The sequence below is a fragment of the Mizuhopecten yessoensis genome, unplaced genomic scaffold, assembly GCF_002113885.1.
Source record: "Mizuhopecten yessoensis strain PY_sf001 unplaced genomic scaffold, ASM211388v2 scaffold7907, whole genome shotgun sequence".
Lineage (NCBI taxonomy): Eukaryota > Metazoa > Mollusca > Bivalvia > Pectinida > Pectinidae > Mizuhopecten > Mizuhopecten yessoensis.
In genome coordinates this window covers 100,484-108,297 of record NW_018407282.1, presented here as the reverse complement: position 1 = coordinate 108,297, position 7,814 = coordinate 100,484, and positions in this window count along the sequence as shown.

Sequence of the window (7,814 nt, the reverse complement as noted above, 5' to 3'; positions counted from 1 at the left end):
AATAACCAAGAAGCCTTGTCATATTTGACCAGTAGGATGCAGGGATGAAGGGCTATCAAGTTTGTTCAAATGAATGACCTTGACCAACTTTGCAGAAGTACTATTTGGCCAGCAGTTTGCTAGGATAAAACACTTTAAAGTTTGTTTAAATAAATGACCTTCACTTCTTTTGAAGGTTTCATGATTAAAGCAAATTAAAGTCTTAAAGCAACATTTAAATTTCCTGATCATGACCTCATTGTTATGTCGTGGACCTAACCCAAAAAGTGATGATCCCACACCTCATTCCTTGAAACTCTTCAGAATATGAAACCTGCTGCCTGAGAACTTACAAAGAAACACAAAAATACTGAAACAGAATTACTTAGCAGACATTCCAATAGGATTTCATTTAAATGCAAAAACAATCATTGAAATGAAGAAACAATACAAACAACATGATTAGGATCATCTCATGAGCTGATAACATTATTTCTGTTGTACACTACACATTAGTTATAATATCACACCTGCCCTTGCCACCAACTCGATTAGGATACCACTTGTGTAGTAACAGACAAGTTTACAAAATCCCTTCTCCAGTGATTTTATTATGGACTGAACCTGTATAAAGAGACCACATTAAAATTTCCCTAATGTAATTATTTTATTGAGAACCTAACTTGTCTTAACAAATTCTCTATTTTAGTGATCTAAATATCACCTGAACCTGTATCAAGAGACCACCTGTGTCAAGAGACCACTTTACAAATTCTCTATTTTAGTGATTTTATTTGAAACTGAACTTACATTAAGAGACCATCCGATGGTGGTCTCCTAATACAGGGTTACACTTTAATTATTTTCTTGAAAGAAAGTATTTTAGTCCAGAGTGCTGTCTGTATGAAAGAAGTTTTTTTAATAACTGATACTCACCCAAGTGCTAGGTATTGAGGCCAATCTACACAACACTTCATTCCTGATAAGGTGATATAATTACCCAACTTTTTTTGAAAGTGTGCCAAAAAAAGGGATATGATGTACCTGGTAGTAACCAAGTACTAAGGGGAAAATCTAAACAGTTCACCTACCCATCACATTCTGGACATGCTCTGATTAATATAAAAAAAAAAGCCAGAAGAGAATCCTATCCCAAGGAATTTATTTTTGACAATTACATAAACCACAAACTACCTATATACCACAAACTACCTATATACCACAAACTACCTATATACCACACACTACTTCAACTGTATACTTTTATTCATGTCTTTTCAAGCACTTAAATACTAACAAGAGTAAAGCATTTTTATTTTATATGATTTTGTAAGGTTAATAGTATAATGGTTTGGACTCCAAAGATTCTCAGATCAATTTTTAACATTTTATCATCAGGACAAGAACATCACCCAGACACTCACTAAAGCAAGGCAATTTAACACTCATTACCTAATATCAGGGTTTGGTTTCAAAAGTTGTAGAGATATATATAATAGCTACATATTTAGATGAAATATAGATATCTCTTAAAGAAATATGAATCTCTGAAAGAAATAGATTTCTTTATTTCAGATAGACATCTCAGATAAATTCAAGATATCTCACTTAATTTGGTATTAGAGGTATTTTTAAGCATTATCCAGAAAGAGATATTGGTTTCAAATAAATATATCTTTAAATCAGTTTAAGATTTTTCTAAATGAAATACAGATTTCTGAATTAGTTTGAGATTTTTCTTTAAGGATATAACTTATTATTTTTACGTGCCATATTGACATCTATAAACCATAAAATCTTAAATTTCTCAAAACAAAATCCTCTAATGGCCCAAACAAGCATTCCATGACAGCTATTTGACCTTTGACCTCAAGGTTACGTTGAATTTTAAGCCATTTAGAAGTAAACGCCCATACGAACATTGCAATGACTTTAACCTTTGACCTTGGTATACATTTTTGGAAGTAAACGCCCATACAAACATTGCAATGACTTTAATATTTGACCTTGGTATACATTTTTGGAAGAAAACGCCCATGCAGACATTGCAATTACTTAACCTTTGACCTTGGTATACGTTTTTGTCCTACTAACAGATATTGGAAGTCGGAGTTCCCGGAGAAAAAACACCAGTACCTGGCGAGTGTCCCACATAGGTCTCGAACCCGGGACCCAGTGGTGGAAGCCTAGTGGTAACAGATTGTCGGACGCCTTAACCACTTGGCACCGCAGCCCCGCCCTAGGTAAACAAACACCAGAGAAAAATGTTTGTAGGTGATGGGCATGGTTCAATCCTATCAAAATCACTTTCTCTAATAACGCACATCTTCCAATAACTTCGTTTTTTACGGATACTACAAAAGTATGTTAAAATACTTAAACTTGTGTGTACATTTCTTTTACTGGAGCAAAATTTGAACATGAACAAAACGTAAAAGAGTTTAAATGAATCTGTGTTCTTTGGTTTGGTTTAACAATAAAAAAAATATGAATGGAAAAGTTAAGCCCTTCCCTCTAGTACTACTGACCTATATTCTGACTACATACACAGACACGTATTGTTACTGAAACATACATCCTTTCAATCATGGTACTTCTCAATTGTGAAATGAACAACAGCCAGGATATTTAGGCCTACTTTCAAATCCGATGGGTATGTTCATTTCAATAGTAGATGTTTGTGAATATAAACTGGATTACATATCTAAACAGATACATACCACGGTAGTTAGGTAGCAAAAGATTTTAGTTTTTAAGTTCAATAGTTCATGGTGTGAATTGTAAGCCGGAGAATCTTACTATGGCTGGAATGTTTGAGAATCTTGTCTCTCCCAAAATCATCCTTTTTAGATCTTATTTTTTATTTATTGTAAACATACTTACTGAAATTTTACCTGTAATAATTTGTGCTTTTCAGACTTATTCAAAAACGCTTAATTATTAAACTGCTAAATATAAAATCACTCATGCATGGTCAATACAGATTAAGTGGTATATCACGAAGGGCGGAGAAAAATCAGTGTCTTACGTCATGAACGTTAGTCCAAAAGTCAACCGGATGTTGTGAAACTGTATTACGTAAAAACTAGTCCGATAGCCATGCATAATTTAATTGTACAGGTGTCCTTCCGTGTTCCTCCAATCCCCTCATTGAATTTCACGGAATTTATAAAATGAAATATATATTTCTTGTACTAGTTATTAATCGGATACCGCGGAATTCCAAGAATGTCCTTTTGTGAATGTACAGGGAAAGCATAGATGCATAACGAGTTAATTTTCTCTGAATAAGCATTTTGGTTGAACTCCCTATCTACTATTGCAAGACGCTAAAATCAACAACAAAAACTCGTTGCTGATGTCATTGATGCATGAGAGCGCTAATATTGTGTTTACAATTTATTATTAAACCCACCAGTAATTGAGGATGTCATGATCACGGAAACCCGAGAATTTGTTACAGCTATATTTGGACCTAAACTAGGTGTTTAGGGTAATTTTGCACGTTTGCGGGAGTTTAGATCAATTTTCGGTAAAATGCTAAAAAGGTCCAAATATAGCTGTAACAAATGATCAGTGCTTGATTCCTGCAAATTTTCGCAAAAAAGAATGTTCACATATGAATGGTAAAGTTAGATCTGCACACAAGGGACAGAGCTAACGGAAGTAGAGAAGGGTACCAAGAGCCGATGCCCACTATCCAGCTTCATGAACGAAGGGGAAATAACAACTATTTGTGACACCCGCATGACGACTGGCAGTCTGGAGATGGCAGATGGCTTAGGTGATGGAAGGGGACCTGTTCGGGAGACCGACTTTCTTTGATTGAACCTTTACGGGAGACTGACCTTCCTTGATTGAATCTTTACAGGAGACTGATATTCCTTGATTGACCCTTTACGGGAGACCGACTTTCCTTGATTGAACCTTTACGGGAGACTGACCTTCCTTGATTGAATCTTTACAGGAGGCTGACCTTCCTTGATTGAATCTTTACAGGAGACTGATCTTCCTTGATTGAACCATTACGGGAGACTGACCTTCCTTGATTGAATCTTTACAGGAGACTGACCTTCCTTGATTGAAACTTTACAGGAGACTGACCTTCCTTGATTGAACCATTACGGGAGACTTTACGGGAGACTGACCTTCCTTGATTGAATCTTTACAGGAGACTAACCTTCCTTGATTGAATCTTTACAGGAGACTGACCTTCCTTGATTGAACCTTTACGGGAGACTTACCTTCCTGAATTGAACCTTTACGGGAGACTGACCTTCCTTGATTGAACCTTTATTGAAACTATACAGGAGACTGAACTTCCCTGATTGAACCTTTATTTTGATTATCTCTGCTTGAACCACAGGGGCTCGCAACTACCAATAATATTTATCTTTTAGTCGCTGGGTACGTTTTATCCCAATACTGTAAGGGAGACTGACTTTCCTTGATTGAACCTATACGGAAGACTGACTTTTCCTGAAATATTATAAACTGCCCTCCGCCCAGAAGAAATGGAAGGAGAAGTTTGTGATGGCTGAACTGACAGTGCCATTAGAAGAGAGACGTGCCTAAAAGCAACATATGATGACTTGTTGGAACACTAAGGGCAGACGAGGAACTTCCACGTAGAAGTTATTTCGTAAGGTATCCGTGGTGTTACTCAAGGAGGCATTTTTTGTCTATATGTAGCAATACTGATTATTATTTTATGGGCTCTTCTAGCTTTCCAAACACCTCATGCCTCTCCATGTGAGTGGCCATGGGAAAATGCTCAACACGAGGCCCGAAGTCACTCGTTTTCTACGCATAGCGCTTGCTAGCTTTGGATTATTCACAATCTGTAAAGATTACCAGGCGAAGGTAAGATTTGATGACATATCTCAAACAATTTCAACTGGTATGGTGAATATCACCATAATCTGTATATTCCCCATGACAGTTCCTCCTCTACATTCTATCAAGTTCACCCGTGGACGCCGATAGCCCATCTATGCTAGCCTTTGTCTTTCTTTTCCTCCTAGATCCATCATTTTCCTATATAGCAAGTTCCCTTCTTTCCCCCTTGTCTGCTGTTCATCACCGTTGGGATTTGGATGCTACTAAAAAGCCTCTGTCGTCAATACTCGTGGCACATGAAGTCAGTGGCAGCTTTTGTTTCCCTGCTGTAAAAGCCGTGCAACATTCATTATTCACCCATTAGTGTTACACTCACTAGTGTAACAACCATTATTCACCCATTAGTGTTACACTCACTAGTGTAACAATAGTGGTTTGTTACAAAGCCTACACAAAAGCATTGGGAAGCCAGGTTTTTGACGATAGTCTGCTGATGCCTCCAAGTGTTGCCGTCTTCATCTCGTACAACATGAGGAGCCAAGCCAGTCGACAACAATCACTTATTGCTGTATTGGTATCGCGCAAGCTGTTCTATCATTTCGCCAAACACGTTTGAATATTCGGTTAAACACAGTTCTTAATGCATTTGTTTGTTATCCTTATTGTCCTGATGGTAGGGAAAGACAATTCTTTGTTTCCCTGAGATTCCCTTTTTTTCTAGAGATACTCCAAATAAAAGAGACGTAGAGAAATTCGAGCGCGCGAGGCTGGATACGATGTTTTACTCATTCATAGAAATAAAATTCTTTGACATTGAATTAAAGTGTATGCAATTGATTTGAATGGTTAAATGTAAAACTCAGATGCATGGAATGAATGATATTTTATCGATTTTAATTTCTTCACAAAAAGAGCGATCTTATTCTAAAACTACTCTGTATTGACAATTTTAAATATTCTAGAGTGTAGATTGAAGTAGCTCTGGTATAGCAAACTGTATACGCCTAATAACTTACTGACCAAATAGATGTATCTGTCATATATCACACGTGTGGTGTTGTTGACGTAATATCGAGGAACAGAAATATAACGATATATGTCAGAGTTATCATACCCAGAATTTGGTAGTGAAGTGACAATTCTAGTCACTTTAGAGAATGGTTTAGTATTGTTTAACGTCCTATCAACTGCTATGGTCATTTAAGGACGCCCCCCNGCCGAAGACACCCAGTAGGACACCCCACCCGGTCACATTATACTGACAACGGGCTCACCAGTCATCCCACTCCTAAATTGCTGAGCGTTAAGCAGGAGTAGAAACTACCATTTTTACAGACTCTGGTATGTTTCGGCCAGAGGACAGAACCCAAAGCCTTCCTCACAGGGGCGAACGCTCAACTAAAGGCCAAAAGTGAGGCATTGTCAAGGGAGACATTAGGGAGAAGAAAGTTGTTTAGAATCTAGTCGCCTCTTACGATAATGCAATGGGGGCAGCAGGTACAATTCTTACACCCTACCTGTAGGGACCACACTGTAGAGAAACTCCCCAAAAGTATTGAAAGAGGACTGATGATATTCTAAATGAAAAAGTTAGTTTGAATCCAATGGGAGGTGTAATTCTCGAAAGTATTTTTCCAAGTTTTTACCGAGACGAGTATTTCTCCAAGGATTATCCAAGACGATATTATTTGAAGGTTTATCCGGACCTAATATTTCCGGCAAGACTAGTTTTTGTCAAAGATTTATCCAAGAGGAAAATAGTAAATCTCTTATCTATTCCTGCTGCCTGCTAATCTTGACGTTTTTAAATGAATGGCATCCTGTAAGAAAGTCATATATAAACTTGAATTTGTCGCAAAGAAAATAATTATAAATGACGCTTCTTGATACATTCGTAGTATTCGGTTATTGTAATTTTGAATAAAAACAAGTTTTACAACTTATATAAATCCATTTCCAGTTGAAGAAATATGTATGAGAATTGACGAGCACATGATTTATGACTATAATATTTGAGAGAGAAAAATATTCAGCAATGAGTAAAAAACAGAAAGCAGGGGAGGGCAAGATAGAAAATAGAAGGGAAGATAGTTGCTCAGATAAACACTGTGTTAAACGATGGTAAATAGCTAAGTACATGGAGAATGCCACTAAAAACGACAGGTATATATTGAAATAAAAGAAAAATTCATTCAAATCTTCGAGAGCTGATAATGAAATTTTGATTACACGAGAAAATTAATGCATTTTCTTCATCTGTCATTGTAGGAAAGAGAACAACTAGATTCTAGTCCTCAATAGCCATTGATTTGCCATGCACTGCTGAATGCACGAACTTGTCCATACACAATATTTTGTGTATATGTATGTATTTAAATTAATGCTGAAATCTTTCTGTTAATTCACATACACGTTGGCTTTTTTTGACTACATACATATGTCCTCCAAAAATTCCGAAGCTGTACCACACCGTCCGCTACATGGAGTTAGGAACAGCTCTTAGGTCCCAATATCAGTAAGAAAGTATTGCTGTATGAATGAATCAAAATGTCATCAAAGCACCGAGATAACATTCATTTTTTTACAACGCTTACTTGACGAAGTCAGGATGTAACATAGAGACCGCACCGAGACGTCACATCGATGTTGTCTGTGCGGTCAGCAGTCTAAGGGAGTTAACTCTCCAAAATTCACTACAAAGCTTACGGAAGTATGAAATATGAAGGTCTGCTGGATAACCGAACTACTCGGTAGTGAAGCGGACGTAAAACCTTTCATCACTCAATCAATGAAATATATCACACTTTTCCCCCTATATTTAAAAAACTGGAGGTTATTTGTGTGTGTGTTGTATTACTATCTCCTCTAATATTATCCGGATCTTGTTCCGTTCGTCATTTTGGAATAGTCACTCTTACAACCAATCAAACAAATCCTATGATCACGTGATTGGTAAACCAATCAAAAATGTCCATTGCCCATTGTTCGCTCACGTG